We start from the raw sequence: 23,738 nt of genomic DNA, 5'->3' as shown, positions 1-23,738 counted from the left end.
GAGCCCGCATAATACAAGTACCACCTAGCAATCAATCGTTCCAAGTACCAATAGCAATCAATTAGGAATGCATATAAGGCAACGACTATAGGCAAAATATTACTTAAACTTTGTAGTTAATTATCAAATTTCGTATATCTGCATTGCCCGCAAAGCAGCTGCATACACTTGTATGTATGTATCAGAGAGGTTAAGTAAAACGAATCAATAGCGCACTCCGCTGCAGCTGACCATGTGGGACCAGGGTGACCGAAAGCGGAGTTTCAAGAATACGCTATTTAAACACGAAACGTATACCAAAGTGTAGATATTCAGAATTATAAGTTGGTTACACTTAATGAGACATGTTGGTATTTTGTAAGTTACACTTAATGAGATATATTGGTATTTTTTAAGAAATCCATGTTAACTAGTTAACTAGTAACTTCGATTGCCCACGCGTTCGAATATCACGTTTTTAAAAACAAAAAATCAACAACGTTGATCGAACACCAACAACAGCAGCACAGCAAAGCGTAACGCCAAGGCCAACGTCGGCAGCGCAGTCGCCTGCACAGTCGCATCAGCTGCAAAAACAGCAACAATTTCGGCAGAGACGGCTGCCAACAACAACAGCAGCGCAGCAAAACGTAACCCCGACGTCGGCAGAGCAGTCGCCTACACAGTCGCATTAGTTACAAACTGTGGCCACAATACATCAGCAACACAGTGACAAACATTGGAAATAAAAAGCAACAACCACACACCAGTGACTGCTGCGCGGGAACTATACCCCACAACAATAACCACAAACCGGTGACTGCTGCGCGGGAACTACACCCTACAACAACCACCACAAGCCGGAAACTATAAACTACAATAACAACTCTTATAAAATTCTCATAACAAATCATGTAAGTGGAGCTTCTTGTAGCAAAGTGTTTTTCAGTCTGTAACTTAAGTCTGTTAAATAACATTAACCATAAGCCCTATATTTCGTAACTCACAGTTTAATATTCATTGTTGAACAATAAATAGGGGTCCAAGAGTCGTATGTCTCTTGGAGACAAGCAGCGTTAGCAGCCTACGACATTTTTAAACCATATAATGGTAGTTCACGCCATTATCAGGCAGTGATCATAATCAGGAGTAAAATTCGCGGCCCTGCCGATGCGGTTCTTGCCTCTTTTGGGACAGTTTTGAACTTAGAGGCAATCATAAGTCGCCTTGACTTCACATACAGTGACAAGCGCCCAATGTATGTCATTGAGCAAGAGCTTGGTACGTTGAGGCAGGGTAACATGCCACTTCTCCAATATTATGATGAGGTCGAGAAAAAGCTCACTCTGTTGATAAACAAAGTCAACATGAGTTATGAGCCAGCCCTAGCGGAGGGCTTACGTGACAAATTCCGCGACGACGCGTTGCGAGTTTTTGTTTCCGGGCTTAAACGTAGTCTTACAGATGTACTTTTTGCTGCAAAACCTAAAGACCGGCTTACGGCTTTAGCCCTTGCGCAAGAGATTGAATCAAATCACGAAAGGTATGCTTTTGCGGCTAACTTCGCTAAAAGCTTAGAAGAAAAAGCCAACAGAGCGGACCAGAAGATTCAAGGAAAAGACCAAAAATCAAACTGAAAACAGTCCAAGTCCCGACATTTTAGGCAGCAGCAGGGTAGCAAGCAAGGTGACCAAGCACAAAACAAACCAAACAACTCAGACACGCCTGAGCCAATGGACGTAGACCCATCCTCGTCCAAGTTTCGACAACAAACGGCGTTTTCAAAGCCGAGTCCCTCGGGTAATAACTACACCCAAAACCCGAAACGACCCGCTTCTCAGCGCACGTCTGGACGAGGTCAGCGACAAAGAGTCGATCACATTACACCAGACACATCACAGCCCAAACGTTCCCCTCCTACAACGAGACAGCCATTGCAGCGTCAGAAATATTGACAGCGACGCAGACTCCGACCACGATACAGTAAATGTATGCTCATAATTTTTTTTGAAAAACGAAAACGATCATGTCAAACACGTTGACGAGATTTTAAAAAGTTAAGTGAAGCAAACATGAGGGTCGCTAGAGAAAAATCTAAGTTTTTCAAAACAAGCGTAGAATACCTTGGGTTTATACTCACTGATCAGGGAGCTAGAACTGACCCCAAAAAAGTAAGGGCCATTCAGCATTACCCTGAGCCGACATCTTAAAAGGTGAAAACGGCACAATCAGCAAATACAGGTCAAAGAATATTGCTGTGACTTTCAACGAAAAACAACGTAACGCTTTCGAAAAACTGCGAAATATTCTGGCATCGGAAAAGGTCATGCTAATTACAAGCAGCCATTCGATCTGACCACCGATGCGTCGGCGTACGGCATTGGGGCGGTCCTCTCACAGAATGGCCGTTCAATCACAATGATTTCTATAACTCTCAAAGACAGAGAGGCGTACTACGCTACTAACGAGCGTGAACTCCTAGCAATAGTATGGGCCTTAGCAAAGCTTCGTCAGTATGTTTACGGAGCGAAAGAAATCAACATCTACACAGACCACCAACCTTTGACCTTTGCAGCTTCTGAGGGTAACCCCAATGCAAAAATAAAGCACTGGAAAGCCCGGTTATTCTACAAGCCTGGGAAAGAAAACCATGTACCTGCCCCCCCAGCTCTGACGTCGCTACGGTAGAGGGCGAAGCTTCTGCCACTTACACCATGGAGACCTCCGATAAGCCAGTAAATTGCTTTAGGAATGAGATCGTGATTGAGAAAAGTCACGGCATACGCTTTATTTCGTAGACAGGGAATCCTTAATTAGGGAAATGAAAATTGCAGTCAACCCCAAGGTGGTTAACGCGATCCATTGCGACCTCCACACCCTCGCCCAGAAGATAGTCGCTGACATCTTCGAAGTCAATGAGAGAAGGGAAATCTTGACGAATTAACATAATCGCGCCCACAGGGCAGCACAAGAGAATGTCAAGCAGGTATTAACAGACTATTACTTCCCAAAAATGACAAAGCTCGCGAACGAGATAACGTGGAACTGTAAGGTATGCCGCAGGGCCAAATACGACAGACACCCTAGGAAACAAGAACTAGGTGAGACGCCAGTCCCTTCACATACGGGGGAGATGTTACACATAAACATCTTTTCCACTATCAAGAAATTTTTCCTCACTTGCATCGACAAGTTCTCCAAGTTCGCTGTAGTACAGCTCATTCCGCCAAGAACCATTGAAGATCTGAAGCCGGTACTTCTTCAATTGATGAATTTCTTCCCAAAAGCTAAGACAATCTATTGCGACAATGAGCCGTCATTGAACTCACAAACAATTTCGACAATGCTGACCAACAATTTCGGCGTCAACATTGTAATTGTTCCACCGCTGTACCTTGTTTGAGCTTGCTAGATGTCTAAAAATCGACAAAAAAAAAATTAGTGACACAGTAGGTTATTTTGTTGGCGGCAACGGAGTACACTAAATCGATCCACTCTATTATTAACAGAAGGCCGGTCGATGTAGTTCAGGCGCGTTCGGACGAACCGCAAGACCAAATCCAACGCAAAATCAGAAACGCTCAAAACGCGCTAAGGAGTAGCATAGAAAATGCTTCGCGGCAGAATAAAGTCTTTGAGGTTGGCGAGAAAGTATTGATTAAATCCAACAGAAGGCTAGGAAATAAGCTGACGCCATAGTGCGAAGAAAGAGCGGTGGAAGCGGACCTGGAGACCACAGTACTTATTAAGGGGAGGGTGGTCCGTAAAGACAACATAAAATGACCCCCTTTCTTTTCTTTTTTTAGCCACTAGGCCTTTATATTTTGTAGCCACTAGGCACTTATTTGATAGTTTCATCAGCCACTAGGCACATTTGTATTTAGCCACCTTGGCATAAGTTCCTTCAATCTTCCATTTAGTGCTGGGTAACCTCTCTGTAGATAAGAAATAGCTAAAGTAAAAATAAAAAAGACACATTTTTAGAAAAAAATTAGTTTTACAGAAATGCAGCTAATAAATTCTAACTGTAGGCAGGTCGAAATAAACAAACAAATAAACTAACCTCCACAGTCAACCAAACTTTAAAGGCACAAATCGACACAAGCCGTCTTTATGAGACTCTATTGGCTAGGAGCAGAATGTTGTCGATGGAGTTACAAAATTGTAAAAAAGTAACTATTTATCCTGTCATCCATAAAAACTTCATCCTGAGAATATCGGACAACGTCGTAGCCGATTGTGATGGAGAGACTCATAGTCTTCAGAGCTGCACCGTCTCACCCGGGGCCACATTTTGCCGCCTGACGCTAGAAACCACATGCGTAAAAGACGCTGGAGGCACGGCGCTTTGTGAAATTCAGCCTAGCAACCTGAAGGCGATCACCGAAGTAGACGAGGGGATTATAATAATGAACGATAATCCAGCAATGATTCATGTCGACAACGGTACTGAAGTCAGAGTGCAGGGCACACACCTCATCACCTTCAACAACAGAGCCAAGATCAACAGGACAGAACAACGCCCAGAATAGAGTCCCTGGAATCGCCAACTCTCCCATCATGAACATCACCGCCAGCCAAGATGTTCTGAAAGACATGTTGGTATTTTGTAAGTTACACTTAATGAGATATATTGGTATTTTTTAAGAAATCAATGTTAACTAGTTAAGAGCTATCGAGGTTAACCGGAAACGAAAAGATCTGTTCTTCTGTTTTCAAGCTCGTGGTGAAAAGACGTGAAAGCGCATTTAGTCAATTTCCTTGGTTAACTTAATAAATTAATTTGTATTATTTGATATTGCTGGTGCGCTCTTCTTGCACTCATTTTATTTCTTGAAAATTTAAATTCGAAAACTATTTGTTTGGCTTTGTCTAGTGTATTTATTTGATGACTTATATAATTAAGTGTAATATACCTGTTTTCTGAGTTTTTGGGTTTTTTATATTCATCAGTAACCGGAAAATCAGAAATTTTATTACTTGTTTATAACACTATTGTAAATGCCTATATAATTGCAAAAACGTACATATTTTGCATATTTGTACAATTTCCATAAATTTCAGGAAAAACCATCTGATATTTTCTTTGACCATTTGTAAAAGTAAAAACACGCAAAAATCATTCACAAAGCAAAAGTCATAAAATCTAACCGCGAGCCGCGACACACAAGCATCAATAGAGGTGGGGGAAAAACACCCGAGTATTTGCTCAGACACCCGGGTGTCTGATCAAACACTTGGGTGTCTGAGCAAAACTCTTGGGTGTCTGAGCAAAACACTTGTGTGTTTTTCAGAATTTGAGCAGATACTCATAAGACACAAGCCATTTCGTCATGAGTGCAAAAATGATCGGTTGCACCATGATACAATTATACAAGGTAGTCTCCACGACTCCACCTAGTGAGTGCGAAAGAATCGACAGTCGTGCTTTTTGATTAACCCTTAAATGGTGCATAGGGTTTAATTGATCCATTATATTAAAAAGACTTGAAATGTTTTTATAATTTAATTTTTTATAGTTTAGAAGTTGACAGTAATCTTTGTTTTTGATTACTAATTTTTTTGTTGAGGTTCTTTATTCTATCATAAAGTTCATATATATATATATATAATATAAATGCAATCTGACATTTTTGCCTTGCACACGGGTTAATATTTAGGGAAAACATCGTCCGCATACAACCTTTCCCTTCAACAAACGCGAGCGCACTGAACGTTAACGGACTGAAACCAGTGGTGCCATTTTAGCAATTTAGTTGCTAGATCTAGCAACTTTTCAAAATATTTGCAACTTTTTTTTTGAAGATGCTATTAGCCACAAATCTAGCAACTTTTTATTTTTTGATAGCTATTTTAGTTTATATTTTACTTAAAGCCTTTTTATTTTGTATTTTTGCCATTCACTGCAGAAGTTGCGATTAATAGTTCACTATGAAATCGATACTTTTATTTAACTGAATGCTTCGAATATATGAGCTACTTCAGTTCACTGACTTGAAAAGTTGACTGCATTTCCAAAGTTCACTGTGCCAAGTGTTTTTATACCCTTCTATCCTATAGGTAGTGGCAGGAAATGTAACTTTGTGCCGGCAGGAAATGTATGTAACAGGTAGAAGGAAGCATCTCTGGCCCTATAAAGTATAAGTTAAGAAGCAACACTTCCCAACATTAATTAAGCAGCCCTCGCATGCGCGGGCCGGCAACTTATTAGGCGACCCGCGCGGATAAGTCTCATGTGCCGCAATGATTGTGCACCGTTATCCTTAGCAAGCAGCGACGGATTTGTAGCCAGTACTTTTCCACTCGCGATGCTTAGCTTTAGCTGTAGAGGTTTATTTTATAAGTTTTAGTTTAGAGCTACCCAGCAGCCACAGCGTACGAATAAACGCTTCGGCACTTGTTACATCGACCTAACATATTTTTTATTGGAAACTTCACTGAGCCACAAGGCCAGTGATTAAAGGGGAATAGTTTCCTCCAACATATTTCATCTCCCAGGATTCCCAGCGGACAGCGAAATCACAACACTGGAGCCGATGACTTTAATAACTGGCGCCCAACGGATAATATTTTAAGAACCAGAAAACCCTCAAAGAAGCATGTAAGTGAGTGATTATCAACTTAATTTACTTCAAATCGAGCACCAATAAAAGATATAATACTAAAGTACCAAAAATTTGCAAGTGGCTGTGAAATAAGTTCTGTGGTTAATTTCTTTTCGAGTTAATCGGTTAACTAAAAGCACTCATACAAGTAAAATTACTTGTGAATATTTTTCTGTTGCTGACCACTGTACAACTAGTGCCTCTGTGTTAATAGATCCAAACGTATGCCCATGAGTTGGGCATATAGAGAAATTAAAAAAGAAATTGACAGTGACGACAGTGAAGAAATAGGCTTTTGTCCACATTCAATAGTGAGCAACGAAACGGAAATGAATCCCGAACAAATACAAGCACTTGTGAATGGCACTGTTAGTGCTGCGCTCGCTGAGCAAGAACTGCGCTTAAGGCAGCAGTTTGCTGAAGAGCTGAACGCAGTCAGGTCACAAGTAGATGCGCTGCAAATAGTGGCACCAAATATCGTAACATACGAAAAAGTGACGATAGACACAAATGTCAAGTGCGATGTGAGACTTGACATAGTGAAATCTGTACCATCATTTGAAGGGGTACAAGATGAGTATGTGTCCTGGAGGCAAGCTGCCCTGGACGCATACGAAATTTTCAGACGCTACAAGGGTAGCGAGGCCCATTACGAGGCCGTTGCAATCCTACGTAACAAAGTGTGTGGAGCGGACAGGTCAGTCCTGACATCCCACAATACAGTTTTAAATATCGATGCGATCATCGCACGATTAGACTGCACGTACGCAGGTAAAACGTCTCTACGCGTACTCAGACAACAGTTAGAGATGGTTAGGCAGGGCGACCTAGGCCTAATGGAATATTATGATGAGGTCGAAAGAAAGCTCACATTGGTCACCAACAAGATTGTGATGACACACGATGAGCAAGCTGCCACGATTCTCAACAATGAGGTCAGAAGCGATGCTTTACACGCATTCATGTCAGGTCTAAAGAAATCTTTGAAAGTGTTCGTATTGCCGGCTCAGCCAAAAGATTTGCCATCGGCATTGGCCTTGGCCCGTGAAGCTGAAAATAGCTTAGAAAGAAGCATGTTTGCTGCCTCTTATGCGAAGACAATTGCAGACAGGAGTCACCCCAATGAAATCAGTAAGAAGGGGAAATCGTCAGCAACCAAAGCCTAACAAAGGCCAAGGAAAGAACCCCCACTACATAGAAAAACAAGACACAAATAACAAAGACAAAAACGGCCAAACGTCTCAGTCTCAACCTATGGATATTGATCCCTCAATGTCACACTATCGGCAGCCAACCAATTGGGGCAAAACCCAAAGTGCTGCAAATGTAAGTGGCACACACAAAAGACTCAACTCGTCAGAACGGGTGTCTGGTCAAAGGCGTCAATGAGTTGATAATATAACTCAACAAATCGTCAATAGTGAGCATCAATATGCGGCCACAGCTGAAACAGCAGCCGCTGAAATCGAAAGCGATGTCGAGTCAGTCGATACAAGCGACATGCTCAATTTTTTAGGGGACGCTCCCAACTGCCGTTCATTGAACGACAGTTGGCTAGCAGAAAACTAAAAATTCTGATAGACACGGGGGGCGGCAAAGAATTACGTGAGACCCGTAAAGGAGTTAAAGAGCGTAACTACGGTCGGCACCCCATTCACTGTAAATTCCATACATGGATCCAGTGAAATAAATAAAAAGTGTTCACTGAAAATTCTTGGACAGAACGCAACATTCTTCATTTTAGATTCTCTCGACGCATTTGACGCCATCATAGGTTTCGATCTGCTAGCGCAGGCTGGGGCAACACTAAATTTGAAGAACAATTGCTTAAGCTACCGAGACAAGAATGAGCCACTGAAATTTCACTTATGTGATAATGTAAATTTCACTAAAGTCAGTGATATAATAGTACCCGGAAATGTAAAAGAAGAGTTCAGGCGAATGATAGCATAAAGAATAAAGGCATTTTCGACCTCTAACGAGGCATTGCCGTTCAATACGTCTGTCATTGCCACAATTCGTACCGAAGATGATGAACCGATATATTCAAAACTGTACCCATATCCGAATGGTGTGTCGGATTTCGTTAACAACGAAATCTCACAACTGCTGGAAGGCGGTATCATTAGACCGTCAAGATCCGCGTACAACAGCCCAGCTTGGGTTGTCGACAAGAAAGGGTTCGATGCCGAGGGCAACAAAAACAAACGACTCGTAATTGACTTTAGGAAGTTAAACGATCGAACTGTTGCCGACCGCTACCCAATGCCGTGTATCCCAATGATTCTAGCGAATCTGGGGAAAGCAAAATTTTTCACAACTCTCGACTTAAAGTCTGGGTATCATCAGATATACCTAGCAGAAAAAGATCGAGAAAAAACATCGTTCTCTGTGAACGGTGGAAAATACGAATTCTGCCGATTGCCCTTTGGATTGAAGAATGCCGGGAGCATTTTTCAAAGAGCAATTGATGACGTCCTGAGAGAGCAAATAGGGAAATGTTGTTACGTCTACGTTGATGATGTAATAATATTTTCAGAAAATGAACAGGACCATGTTCGACACATTAACACAGTCCTACAAATCCAAGATGACATCATTGCGGAGTGCGACGATGGAATATTCGCAGTTAGCGAGCTCACCAGTTACGCTACTTTCTGCAAAAAGCCAAATCGAGAAAGCTGCGCCCGAGAGATGCATGCTGGAGGCCTAGCCAATTGCCGCACTCAACCGAGCCACCTGCTGCCAGTCGCGCTGATAAACGAAGGAACTATCGTCATCAATGAGCAACGCGCCCAAGTCACTGTGGTCGAGGGGCCCACGGTAATGTTGGAGGGAACGCACCTCATCACGTTCGAGCATGTAGCAGTGATCAACAATACGAGGTACTTGAACCACAACGCGGTCGTGGGCAAATGTACGAGCGTCGCCACTTTCCCACCTCTCAACATCACCGGGCATGATCAGATCCTGAGTCTCTCATCAATACATCGATTGAGCGAGCAGAACATAAAACTTCACACGCCAACTCAAAGATAAAGTCGAGGCAGGAGGATCGCCAAAAGTTGCGCATCAATCATCGTTCACCAATGCAGCCATAGAAGACGTGCCTCTTTGAAGCTAAAAAGAGCCATCGCCCAACTCGACGTCACCGAGGCCGGCCACGAACTTGAGAGGGGAGTAGTTAAGAAGCAACACTTCCCAACATTAATTAAGCAGCCCTCGCATGCGCGGGCCGGCAACTTATTAGGCGACCCGCGCAGATAAGTCTCATGTGCCGCAATGATTGTGCACCGTTATCCTTAGCAAGCAGCGACGGATTTGTAGCCAGTACTTTTCCACTCGCGATGCTTAGCTTTAGCTGTAGAGGTTTATTTTATAAGTTTTAGTTTAGAGCTACCCAGCAGCCACAGCGTACGAATAAACGCTTCGGCACTTGTTACATCGACCTAACATATTTTTTATTGGAAACTTCACTGAGCCACAAGGCCAGTGATTAAAGGGGAATAGTTTCCTCCAACATATTTCATCTCCCAGGATTCCCAGCGGACAGCGAAATCACAACACTGGAGCCGATGACTTTAATAACTTATATGTATTCTTAATCAGCGTCAACAGCCGAGACGATCTAGCCATGTCCGTCTGTCTGTCTGACAGCATTTGTTGCCACACCCACTTCCGCCCTCGCAAATCAATAAATCGAATAAAAAGCGTAATTTTAAAGCTACAGCTGCGAATTTTGGTTAAGACAATAATAACAATAGTGATTCCTGAAAAGTTGGTTGCGATCATATAAGAATTGTGGAAGTTATTAAAGAAATATTTTTGTATTACCAAAAACGCCTACTTACTAGGGGTCTTAGTTGCTTTGGCTGACAATCTGATATACTGAGCTGCCTATGGTATATTTTGAATGTGGTACTATATCGATATACCAAATATACAATTTGGTATATTTTTAGAATGTTGTAGAATTTTCGGAATATTTTGAAAATAAAACCCCAATATTTTGATTTTATTCAAAAGAGGGTAGAGGGTATCTCACAGTCAAGCACACTCGACTGTAGCTTTTTTACTTGTTTTATTATTATTTGTTTTAAATTAAATGAATATAACAAAAGTTTATAAGCAACATTTATAAGGTTAGTTTGGAATTTAAATATTTTTAATATAAATAAAACAAATTAAAAATTATTTTTATATATTTATATAAACAGTTATGGGCTACATAAGCATGGAAAATGTTGTTGTTGTATGTACTTCTCTATGAGTACTTACTAAAATGAAAAGTACTCGGATATTTTTGTAATAGGTGTTAACACAAGAAGATACGAAATCCTATTTATTTTAATTATTTTATTTCTAATTTCAATATTTTATTTCTACATTAATATAAAATGAATATAATCTATCAAAACTAACCTTGAAAAGATTTAGCAAATTTTTGTTGGCAATTTTTTTTATAATTTTTAGCAATTTTTAGCAACTTTTTTTCTCAAATCTAGCAACTTTTACTCCGAAGAATCTGGCAGCACTGCTGTGCATTGGCGCAAAATTAATAACAAATGGCCCTTTCAACAACCGATGCAACTCTATCGGATCTTATTGTTGAGTTGGAAATGACATTGCCCTCTTTTAAAACACATTTTTTTGTCAAAAGAGCCCAGCAAAAATATTTTGATGAAGCAAAAGAAAACACATCAACATCAACTGAATTGGTGATTCAAATTGATTTTGCCGAAAATTATAGGCTCACAAGTCAAAATGAGATACAAAGTGCTCATTTTAGTTATCGACACCATTTTTACTTGTGTAGCTTGGCTGCGAGGCGTTAAAAAGTCTTTTGCTGTTATAAGTGACAAGTTAACGCACAATAAGCTCGATGTTTTTGTTTTTCTGGTGGAGATTTTGAAAAATATTAAGACATCATATGGAAGTTTTTCAAAAATATTAATTTTTTCTGATGGCTGCTGTTCGCAGTTTAAAAATAAATTCATATTGTCAAGCCTAGCTGATATAGCAGTATTAATAGAATGTCCAACATTGGAGTGGAATTTTTTTGCTAGCTCTCATGGGAAAGGAGCTGTTGATGGTGTTGGAGCAGTAGTAAAACGAAAAGTTTGGCAGATGACAAAATCAAGAAGTATGGTTTTACCTGATGCATTCTCTTTTTATCAGTGTGCACTCCAATATGTTAAAGGTGTACAACTAATTTTTTGTCAACAGATGAAATTAACAAAGATATTTTGAAATACAACTTAGACGAAAAATGGAAAGAGGTAAGAAATATACCGGGTATATCTAAGTTCCACTTTTTTTCGTCGTCTTATAACGAGGTAAAAGCAGCGAGGACTGCTTATTCCTTGCAAGATACTATTCTTTGTATTAAATAAATTTATAATATTAAAATAACATAAATAATAAATGAATGCAAAAATCTATATTACAATTAATTTAATGTAAATATCATTGAAGTTAAACTTTTTCGATTTAAAAAAAACACAACAATTTATTAAAGTATTTATTAAGTTTCTTCTTTAGTAAAAATAAATAAATTCACTATTTTTGTTAATATAAAAATGTTTTTTTCGATGGGTTTTTCAAATATTTCTCAAAACCAGCAATGACAATAATATAAAAATAGTGGCGGTAAAAAATGTCCCGTGCGCGATGTCCCGTGCAAATTTACTTAAAATTGAATTAAAAAAAAATACAAGTCGTTTTTGAAAAAAATTATAACCTTTTTAAAGAGGCATCAATGCATAACAGTTTAAAATTAGTTCCATTAAAATATTGCTTCTGGATTCGCTGAAATTTGCGTTTGAATTGGTTAACCTCTTAAACCACTTCCGTTTTGTGTCCCGTGCGAATCACTTGACTTCTGCAATTATCTTCTAAATGAAAAAATACCCAACATCGATCTTTGCACCAATGAAAGAGCTAATAAAATGCTATACATTAAGGTTTTCATTTGAAAAAAAAAACGTTTCCTTTTTACCGTGTTTTTACTTTGAACGCGTATGAATGACCCGTGCGCGATTTTGGAAATGCCCATATGTTAATAATCCAATTTTTGTTAGTTAAATGTTAAATGTATAATAATTGTTTAATGTTAGTATAAACTTTTAGGATAATTGTATTTTGTTGGCACAAATTTATTAGCGCCATCTGTGTGTGGGGCTTGGCAACATCGCAAAAAGATTTTCGCGATAGATGAGGCAGTGAATGTCAAAGAATGGGAAGATAAGAATGCCTCAAAGTTTAACGCCCTATTGACAAGCCAGTTTTTTTTCTTGTTCGCGCTGGTCATGCAATCTGGAAAGTCATTTTCTGAATTAGTCGTGACAAGTCGCACCAGGTAAAAAAAATATATATAAAGTGAGAAATAAGTTCAACGGTCGTTAACGTAACGACAAAATATAAATATTCAGTTAAATAAAAAAAGTGCATAGTGCGAATAAAGAAATTGTGTGAAAACACCCCCTTTTTCGGTCAGCAGCCAGTAGCCAACAGGCGGAGACAAAACTTGGAGTTTTTGTGGTGCCGTCCAAAAAGGCAGGGTAACTATTGCACACGGCAGATATAAAGTTTACATGTATTCATGATCTGATTTTTCTTTCAAAATCAGACGGCACGCAGTTTCATATTGTTCTTTTGGATGTTGTTGGTTCTTACGAAGTTAAGCCACCAAGCAAAGCTCATCCACTCCGCTTCGACAGTTGGCAGAACAAAGCTTGTACTAAAGCTTTAAAAGCTTCTGCACGACCGCTGCGAAAGCTGCAGCAGATCAGCTGATAGCTGCAAGCGGGAGTCAGCGCTGCAATCTGGCAGAATTTAGGAGGAGCGATTTGCAGCGCTACCGCGCCGCCGCCACCTCACATTGCATTGGGAGTTGTCTCTAAGAGGGAAATCAAAGAGAACAACAACATTACCTCAGATATGTGCAAGTGACCGTGCGACCACCTGAAGAAATGTCTCCGAAGCTGATGACCGTGCCATAGATGATTGTGTTGTTTAGTATATGTATCTCGACATTGTTCATTTTGGGCCTTCTGCCACTTAATTAGTGCTTCTTTGTATTCTATTTTGTTCATGTAAAGTCTTGTTTGCGTTCATATACATATACATATATGTTGAATACTGTTGAAAACTGTGAAGTAAATTTACATATGATTTCGTGGTATAATATACTATGTATCAGATGTAAATAAACTTCATTAGTTACCATAGTTGTTGGCACCGGATCCGTGCCTTGGTTGGTGTGCCGTTGCTCGTACTTCGAGCAATCCACTACTCGAAAACAACAACTTGTAGTGTATCAAAATTTGCTGAAATCTTTATTATTTTCATTATATTTCGTACATTTCATTATAATTTCATGTTTTTACTTACATTCGTGCTCTGCGCACACCTTCAAATCCCTATTTTATTGTTAACAATTATTTGCCTCTGCTTAGGCTCAAATACAAATTCAAAGTAAATCACGCTGCCGAAATTTGCAGCTGCATTGCTACATCTAGCGAACGTAACGGTGAAATTCAAACGCATAAAAGAGAATCACCGATTACAAATGCCCAGTAGGAAATGCGCTGGCAAAGCCCCAGTAGAAAATTTAGTTCGCCCGCCAACATTCCCCACCCCGTAATTCACTAGCATTCGCGTTGTGTATTACCAATTTTCAAATCTAATTTGGCTAGCTTTACGGCGGGGCGTGTCACAATACCTTCTAGAGTGCGCACTACGGCACTCCGTACCTGACCGTCTCTCGATCGGTGAACATCTACCACAACTCCCTTGGGCCAGCTGTTTCGTTTGCCATTCTCATCTGCGATAACAACAATGTTATTCACGGCGATCGAATCTGGCTGCGGATGGAACCATTTGGTACGACGCGTAAGCGTTGGTAGATATTCTCGAATCCATCTTTTCCAGAACTGATCGGCTAACTGGCTCGAAATTCTGAATCCTTTGGCAAGCTTGTCACCGTTTTGAATTTCGCTGTCTCGTTCACGAAATCCACTAGAGTGGCCCAAGAGGAAATGGTTCGGTGTAAGCGCTTCTGAGTCTGCCGATTCCAGTGGTACATACATATGTGAGTGGGCGTGAGTTGAGAATACCCTCCACATCAGCCAACGCAGCACGAAGCACTTCTTCTCGCAATCCACCAGGCGGCAAGATTTCCGTTAGAATGGACTTTGTTGAGCGTACCAATCTTTCCTATGCACCACCCATGTTCGGTGAGCCTGGCGGAATGAACATGAACTCCATTTCTGGGTATTTGCTCTCCACATCCCTGGTCGATATCCGCTCCACTTCATCTTTTAAAACTCTACTCGCACCTCGGAAGCTGATCCCATTATCGGACATCATTCGTCGCGGGCAACCACGTCTCGCTATAAATGCCTTTAGAATACAAAGAAAAGAGTCAGTTGACAGAGACGTTGCGATATCCAGGTGTACGGCGCTTCTCGTGCCGTCGTCCAACGATGATGTCGATGGGCCCAAAGTAATCCACTCCTGCATAGGTGAACGGCGCCATGTGGTGCGCCAAACGCTCACGAGGTAGACTTCCCATCTCTGGAGGCCTAGGACGCGCGCGCCTCATTCGGCATGCTGGACAAATTTGAGAAACCTCTCTCACCAAGGCTCTCAGACCAAATATCAGGAACTTTTGCCGTAGTTCATTGACCACGATCTCGTCGTACAGATGATGGTACCGGCGATGATACGACTCAACCAGCAGAAATGTAAATCGATGTCTTCTTGGTAGGATTATGGGTCGCTTTAGGTTTACTTCGACTCCTTCTATTAGGTCGATTCTTCCCTTGACGCGCAGTATGCTCAGCTCGTCCAAGTACGGAGAGCATTTGAATAGCTTGCTCTTTCGATCCATAATACTGCTTCCCGTTTTCAAGCATTTCATCTCGCTAAAATACTCGGTTTCCTGGCACACTCGTATTAGAATGATATCCATCTCGATTGGGCGCTCAAGTAATAATAACTTCTTTAATTCCGATCCCATGCTCTTCTTGACAATAGATCGCAAGAAATCCAATACTCGCAACTGTGCGGCTCTCAACCTCTCCAGCTTGCTGAATCTTTCTGGGTCTGGTGAGATACAGTTCAAAGGTGACATGGCTTCCAATTGCTCTTCGACGTGTTGCAGAATAGTATGGCTATGTTGGCTCGCCTCAATGTTCATGTGCGGCCACTGAGAATCATCCGAATATAGAAATTGAGGCCCTCTGAACCACCTATTCGCTTCGTTAATGACAGGCGTTCTTGTCCATTTGGTACCATTGTCGGCCACATTTTGCGCTGACGGGACCCATCTCCAGTTACTCACATCTGATCCTTCTAAGATTTCGCCAATGCGGAGTGCAACAAATTGGTGAAATTTACGAACATCCGATCGTATCCAGAATAGAACGTCTCTAGAGTCTGTCCAGAACACTTTCTTGTCAACGTGTACTGACATTTCAGACTCGATACATCTGGCCAACCTCAGCCCCAAAACAGCAGCCATGAGTTCCATGCGAGGTATCGAAATTGGTTTCAATGGAGCAACTCTTGTTTTCGACGTTACAAGACTGCAATGAACTTGACCGTCTACTTCAGCTCGGATGTATACGACGGCAGCGTATGCATTAAAACTTGCGTCTACAAATGTATGCATTTCCAGACATCTAGCTGCACTAACTCCTTTCAAACATCGGGCTATACGCAGATTGTTTAACGTTGGCGCCAAATCCAACCAACGACGCCAGTCTGCCTCGTCTTCTTCTTTAAGCGGCTCATTCCATCCGACTCCACTCCTCCATATATTTTGCAGAATGTTTTTTTGCGCGTATGTTAAAAAAATCCAACAATTCCAAGGGGGTCATAATCATGCGCGGCGTTTAGTTGGCCGACCATCCAGAGCCTTTGCGATCGTATCTGGCTTCACCATAAACGTTAGACACTCTTCTCCAGGTTGCCACCACATGCCCAGAACCTTTTCCGGACCAACGTCTGGGTAACAAATTGGCTTGTCCAACATGTCATATCTATTCTCAAGAGCACAGACCACTGTTTGAGAATTGAATGTCCAGTGTCGCATGTCAAATCCTCCATTAGCATGAATTAGTTTTACAGTCTGGGCCAGCTTTGTCATCTCAGCTACTGAGTCCACAGACTGAAGCCAGTCATCGACGAAAATGTTGCCGCAAATGGCTTTTACGGCCTCGGGATATTCAGTTTCATATCGTTGAGCATTGCGTTTCAAAACGTAACTCGCCGAGGAAGGTGAACACGATGCTCCAAAAGTCATAACTTGCATGACGTATATATACCTCCGGTGGCCGTTGCGAGTTTCCATCACGCCGAGGAATCTCTGAGCTGCCTGATCCTCTGGTCGCACCCTCACTTGGTGGAACATTTCGCGTATGTCTCCCGAAATAGCAATTGGGCGTTCTCTGAAGCGTATTAGAATGCCCATCAATGATGCAAGTGTGTCAGGACCTTTTAGCAGGCAGTCGTTTAGAGAAACTCCTTGGATCTTCGCTGCGGCGTCCCACACTAAACGTGTCTTCTTCTTGTTGGTTGGTGACGGTAAAGATAGGAAGAAACCATGTTATATCTTTACGCGCCAACTCACTATCATCCAGGCGTCTGATGTAACGATTTTCCTTATAGTTTTTCATCGTCGTTAGCATGAAGTTGCGTAACTGCGGATCTTTCGACATTTTTGATTTGAGACATTTTAGTCGCTTAAGACACATTTCATAGGAGTCAGGCAACACCACTTTATCGAATCTACACAGTAGTCCAGTTTGCAACCTTTTCTCATCTGCCAAGAACGTTGTCGTTGCTTCCATGATTTGCATCGATCCCTCATCGTCTTTGGATCGTAATGGATTGATCGTAGCGATAATTCCCAGTGATTCCAAAGAAAAGTACTCTTTCAGTGCAACATCCAAACTGCCACTACATTGGCAAATATGTAACAGGCGTGGAATCGATGAGTGTTCCTTTGCTGAGCGGCCGTAAACAGCCCAGCCAAACCTGCAACGTGCTGCAATAACATCGTCGTCTTCACTTTCATGCATCTCCAGTGGAATAGTCCACTTAATGTTGTCGAGTCCAATGATGATTCGTGCTCGTACGTTGGAATACAGATCTATAGGCAACGTACAGAGGTGACTCCGAGACTCCAATAATTGCTGGTCGAGGCTTTGCTCTGGTAGGTCGAGATCAGACACTGTTCGCACACTTTTCAGAGTGTATCGCTGCGATTCCATACTCGTAGCTGATACAGTGATGTTCAACGATTGTGAATTGTTTTCAACCTTAGAAACATCACCTGTTAATTTCAGGCACAATTGAGTTGCCGGTCCTTCTAGCTCGAGCTCGTCAGACTAGGATCTTTCAATTAGAGAACAAGCAGCTCCTTCATCGGCAAAAGCAAATGTTTTCACAGATTTGGTTTTGCCGTTGATCGTTATCGGGATATAGCAAAAGAGAGAGGGCTACTCGCCGTCTTTCCATGAAACATGATCGAAGACTCCTCTTTGTTGACAGATCGAGGCACTGTTGTATGTATCTGGCACCATCAATTTTCCGCGTACTGCTTGCAGTGCCTGGCCCTTAAGACACTTCTGTAAGCGTATAAGATTTTCCTCGTTACTGAATCCACATCTTTCCGTCGACTGCTCATAATTGCTAATAAACAGCAGCCATTCGTCAGGCTTTCCAGTGAAAGTAGGTAGATCTCGGCTGATGACATGTCGTGCACTGATTTGAGCGGCCGTCAAAGGCCCACTCCTCGCCAATGAATTGGCAGCGTGCATGTCATTTGGTTGTTGAAGATTACTGGGCAATCCCATTGATCCCGGCTGTGGCAATCCATTGATTATACCACCCATCGCTGCTGCAGTGTTCGCTTGATACGGCATTGTCAATACTCCACGAGATGAATCCATATGGAGCTTGTTGACCACCGTGCCATATCCCGAACTATCAAAGTACATTTGTGTGTTTGCCGGTTTATGCTGGATAGGAGTTGATGAACTATATTCGCTGCTCCATTGCGCTCAAAACCCGCGACAGCTGCCTGCACATTAACGACTTCACGTAAACCATTGGCAGGTCCAATTGGATCTTGAGGAGCAGCTCCATCTAATTGCTGACCTTCACTAGTCATCTCTTTTCCAGGCACGTATTCCTCCCGATTTGCCATAGTCGTGGTTGAGGTTATGTCACGACTCCAATTGCAAACTTTCAAAGTGTTCCACACACAATATACATATGTATCTCCAAAATCCGAGAATATTCCAAATTGCGACGGATATTCCAAAATAAGACTAAATATTCGAGTCTTAGCAAGAATATTTCAGAATGTTGGCACCGAATCCGTGCCTTGGTTGGTGTGCCGTTGCTCGTACTTCGAGCAATCCACTACTCGAAAACAACAACTTGTAGTGGATCAAAATTTGCTGAAATCTTTATTATTTTCATTATATTTCGTACATTTCATTATAATTTCATGTTTTTACATACATTCGTGCTCTGCTCACACCTTCAAATTCCTACATCTAGCGAACCTAACGGTAAAATTCCAACGCATAAAAGAGAATCACCGATTACAAATGCCCAGTAGGAAATGCGCTGGCAAAGCCCCAGTAGAAAATTTAGTTCGCCCGCCAACAATAGTCGTCCTACATATATCTTGTTCGTAAATACTTTTGTTTTCTGCCATGAAATTGCAATTTTAAAATTACATTTATAATTGTTTACAAAAACAATGGAACATCTGGCGTAAAAGCTCAGATCACCATTTGAGTAGAAAGCTTTTGGTTAGGGCTGCGCCTGAGAAACCTTAAGTTTCTTAGGGCTGGGCATTTGCAGATGGTCCATTGCCATATAATGATATGGAATCTTAATTAAATAGTTTTATATTGCATAAAGACTATCTGTTAATTAGCAATCCATGTAAAAATTTCAGTATGAAATATTGGCTATCTATTTCTATAATTCAAATTTATTTTATTTATCTATTTATTTAGTTTTTAAGTATTTATGAAATAGATTTAAATTAGCTTTAATATTTCAACGTCGTTATTTCATATTCCGTCCATGTTTTCTTTTGTTGCCTTAGTTGCCTTTTCTTTATGTTTCTTAATTTAAATAAATTTATTATAAATATTTAGTATGTGCGAGTAACTTTTCAAATTTGGAACCATGCAGCGTTTGTATGGGGAGGGTTGAGTAACGAGGAGCTTCTCTGAGGGATCCTGTTATTTAAATTGATTTTTTTTACGATGGCTTTGCAGGATCATGGTAGGGTGGGCGTCTGCACCAATGAGTGCACCGTAAAGGAGAAGTGCTCCAAGTCGAAGGTAGATCCTTAACTTGTATTTCCTCCAGTTTTCTTCTAACTCTTTACCTCTTTTGTTTACTGTCCTTGTATGTCTCTTCCCCTTTTTCCCCCTCCCTTAAGTACGCGAATTTATTAATAATGTAATTAATCTACGGAAGCACGTAGCGGAAAGGATTTTTTCTCTTTTTGCCCACACCCATCCGACCAGACAACAGCCGTAGCGATCGCGTACGCCTTTCGTATCGTTACAAGTTCACCAGCTTCCTAAACAAACAAGCTTCGTTACACGTTACAGTTTAATTATATTATTTGGCGCCCAACGTGGGGCCAGGTTAGCGTAATTGTTTTGTTGTACTGTTGTATGTTAGCTAGCCTGTCTTCGAAAAAAAGCAATATTTGAAATACCCTCCCATTCATTTCTATTCCTTTTCCTTGTTGTGAATATTTTGTATTGGTGCTTATGTGAAGTCTTAGCTGGAGCCAAGTTTTCTTGCGGATAAAACTGCAACTTGCCGATAGACAGAAACATAGCAGTCAATACAAAGTAAACAATGGAGTTCGCCCGCTTTTGGATTCTGTGTTGATCACTACACGCGAACATGGTCGTTATCTTTTGCGTGGATACGAGTGTAAGTGGTGGTGAGGCAACCAAAATCTATCGGTGGTTGGACATTGTTTCTAGATATTCGCTTGGAACAAGTAAGTGGTTTCGAACTACTTAACTTGCCGCTATATTTGGAACTATGTTTTTTTCGAACTCCCTGTTTTCATTGTTTTCAATATATACTTCTTTTGTGTGTTAATCACTATACACGAGCATGGTCGTTATCTTCTGCGTGGATACGAGTGTAAGTGGTAGTGATGCAACCAAAATCTATCTGTATTTGGAACAATGTTTCGAATTTCCTATTTTCTTTTTCAATATCCATTTTTTCTGTGTTGATCACTGCACACGAACATGGTCGTTATCTTATGCGTGGATACGAGTGTAAGTGATAGTCGTTATGGTCGTTATCTTATGCGTGGATACGAGTGTAAGTGATAGTGATGCAACCAAAATCTATCTGTGTTTTCGAATTTCCTATTTTCTTTTTCATCATCTACTTTTTTATTCTGTGTTAATCAATACACACGAACATGGTCGTTATCTTTTGCGTGGATACGAGTGTAAGTGGTAGCGATGCAACAAAACCTATCTGTATTTGGATTTTTTTTTTCTAGATATTCGTTAGGAACGAGTAAGTGGTTTCCAACTACTTACTTTGCCGCTATATCTGGAGCAACTTTTCAGATTCTCTATTTTCGTGTTTTCTATATCTGCGTTCGACTATTAGTTAGCAACTCTTCCTTCGATAAGTGTTGCATGGTTCCAAATTTATTCATGTTATATTGGTTTATATTTTTGAGTTTGATTTCAATTACTGTTTGTTTATTTAATATTGTTTTGTGTTTCATACGTTTTTTTGGTTAGTTAGCAAATTATAAATATTCAAAATGGACAAACCCGTTAGTGGAAATTGTAATCTGCTATATCAGAGAATGGCGGGAGAAACTTTCTGTGGTGTATGCTCAAAAGAAGTAGATTATCCAGCTCAACTTCTAACAACGAGTTGCAATCACTATAACACATAAGATGTGTTTCAGTACTGCGACTGGAAATAACGAAGTTTGCCCAAGTTGTAAGACAGCGTTAAGCAAATTCATGAGTTTGGCAGAAGAACTAAGTGCAGCTCAGAGTTCAGAAAAACAAACGCTATCAAAGACCAAAAGCAAGGCAGTAGCACAAGATCTGTTAATCCCAGGCTCTAACAATATTGCACCGACTTGTATGCCCGAACTAGTTCAGTCGAATTCAGATCCAGCACCAGTTGTGCCAGCAATGGTTAGTTTGCAGCAGAGTATTGCTGATGCCACGCTAACCCAGCATACGTAGGTCTTGTCGAAAACGAGCGAAGATGGCTTCCACAGGTTGTCAGTTAATTCAGCGGCCCAAGTTGGAAACTATAGAGTTGACTCTGCTAATAGGCAATTGTCTTCAGCCAGGCAACGGCAGCATCAACCGATTGATCAGCTTATGTGTGCGTTACGGTCCAGCAGGCAGTCAGCAGAAAATGTCAGTCCCTATTGTGTTGCATTTGGACAACACATGATTCTTAATGGCAATACCTATCCGCTTCTAAGAAATTTAGAACTTATAGTAAACCGTACAGCTAGTTTTCATCGAGCGGATTCCGTTGATATAATAAGGAAAACTGCTCAACAGAGTATAGAACGGCAGCACGAAGAAAAAGAAGAACAGTACAATCTTAGAAGTCGAGATGTAGATTTTAGAATTGGTCCCGAAGTTGATAGGCGAAGGTTTCAACAAAATAATTTTGAAAAAGGCTTCAATGCAAATCTAGCTCTAACACTTGTGAAATCTCGCGTGAAGCATAAGTTGAGCAACAGCTATGATGATTTAGGAGATACCCAAGGGCGATTCATTTTAAAATATCATGTTAAAGATTTAAAAACAATAAGTCGGATAGCAAGCAATTCGTCCAAGCGCGGATCACTCTTTGGCGTGATGACCCCAAAGTGTGATTTTGGCAGGGGGGATTGTAGTGGTCGCTTGGGCCGAGCAAATTTCTTTGTTGGGCTTAAAAGTAGGCAAAGGTTTTTTTTGCTATTGGAAAACGTCAGCGCCACGGCTCTTTTTGTAGAAAAAGTAGTTAATGTAGTATAGTTATTAAAGGTTTGTATATATATGTTAATAATCCAATTTTTGTTAGTTAAATGTTAAATGTATAATAATTGCTTAATGTTAGTATAAACTTTTAGGATAATTGTATTTTGTTGGCACAAATTTATTGGCGCCATCTGTGTGTGGGGCTTGGCAACATCGCAAAAAGATTTTCGGGATAGATGAGGCAGTGAATGTCAAAGAATGGGAAGATAAGAATGCCTCAAAGTTTAACGCCCTATTGACAAGCCAGTTTTTTTTTTCTCGTTCGCGCTGGTCATGCAATCTGGTAAGTCATTTTCTGAATTGGTCGTGACAAGTCGCACCAGGTAAAAAAAATATATATAAAGTGAGAAATAAGAGCGACGGTCGTTAACGTAACGACAAAATATAAATATTCAGTTAAATAAAAAAGTGCAGAGTGCGAATAAAGAAATTGTGTGAAAACAACCCCTTTTTCGGTCAGCAGCCAGTAGCCAACAGGCGGAGACAAAACTTGGAGTTTTTGTGGTGCCGTCCAAAAAGGCAGGGTAACTATTGCACACGGCAGATATAAAGTTTACATGTATTCATGATCTGATTTTTCTTTCAAAATCAGACGGCACGCATATTGTTTCATATTGTTCTTTTGGATGTTGTTGGTTCTTACAAAGTTAAGCCACCAAGCAAAGCTCATCCACTCCGCTTCGACAGTTGGCAGAACAAAGCTTGTACTAAAGCTTTGAAAGCTTCTGCACGACCGCTGCGAAAGCTGCAGCAGATCAGCTGATAGCTGCAAGCGGGAATCAGCGCTGCAATCTGGCAGAATTTAGGAGGAGCGATTTGCAGCGCTACCGCGCCGCCGCCACCTCACATTGCATTGGGAGTTGTCTCTAAGAGGGAAATCAAAGAGACCAAAACATTACCTCAGATATGTGCAAGTGACCGTGCGACCACCTGAAGAAATGTCTCCGAAGCTGATGACCGTACCATAGATGATTGTGTTGTTTAGTATATGTATCTCGACATTGTTCATTTTGGGCCTTCTGCCACTTAATTAGTGCTTCTTTGTATTCTATTTTGTTCATGTAAAGTC

At 40.9% G+C, this 23,738-nt stretch overlaps 1 pseudogene; it reads left to right on the top strand.

The window, feature by feature from the left end:
* The first annotated feature begins 6,749 nt into the window (after positions 1 to 6,749).
* LOC133837507 (uncharacterized) lies at positions 6,750 to 10,629 on the top strand (annotated as a pseudogene).
* The last annotated feature ends 13,109 nt before the right edge of the window (positions 10,630 to 23,738 follow it).

This window comes from Drosophila sulfurigaster, chromosome 2R (assembly GCF_023558435.1).
Source record: "Drosophila sulfurigaster albostrigata strain 15112-1811.04 chromosome 2R, ASM2355843v2, whole genome shotgun sequence".
Taxonomy (NCBI): Eukaryota; Metazoa; Arthropoda; class Insecta; order Diptera; family Drosophilidae; genus Drosophila; species Drosophila sulfurigaster.
The sequence above is the reverse complement of the archived record's forward strand: the minus strand, read 5'-3'. Positions and strand labels throughout refer to the sequence as shown.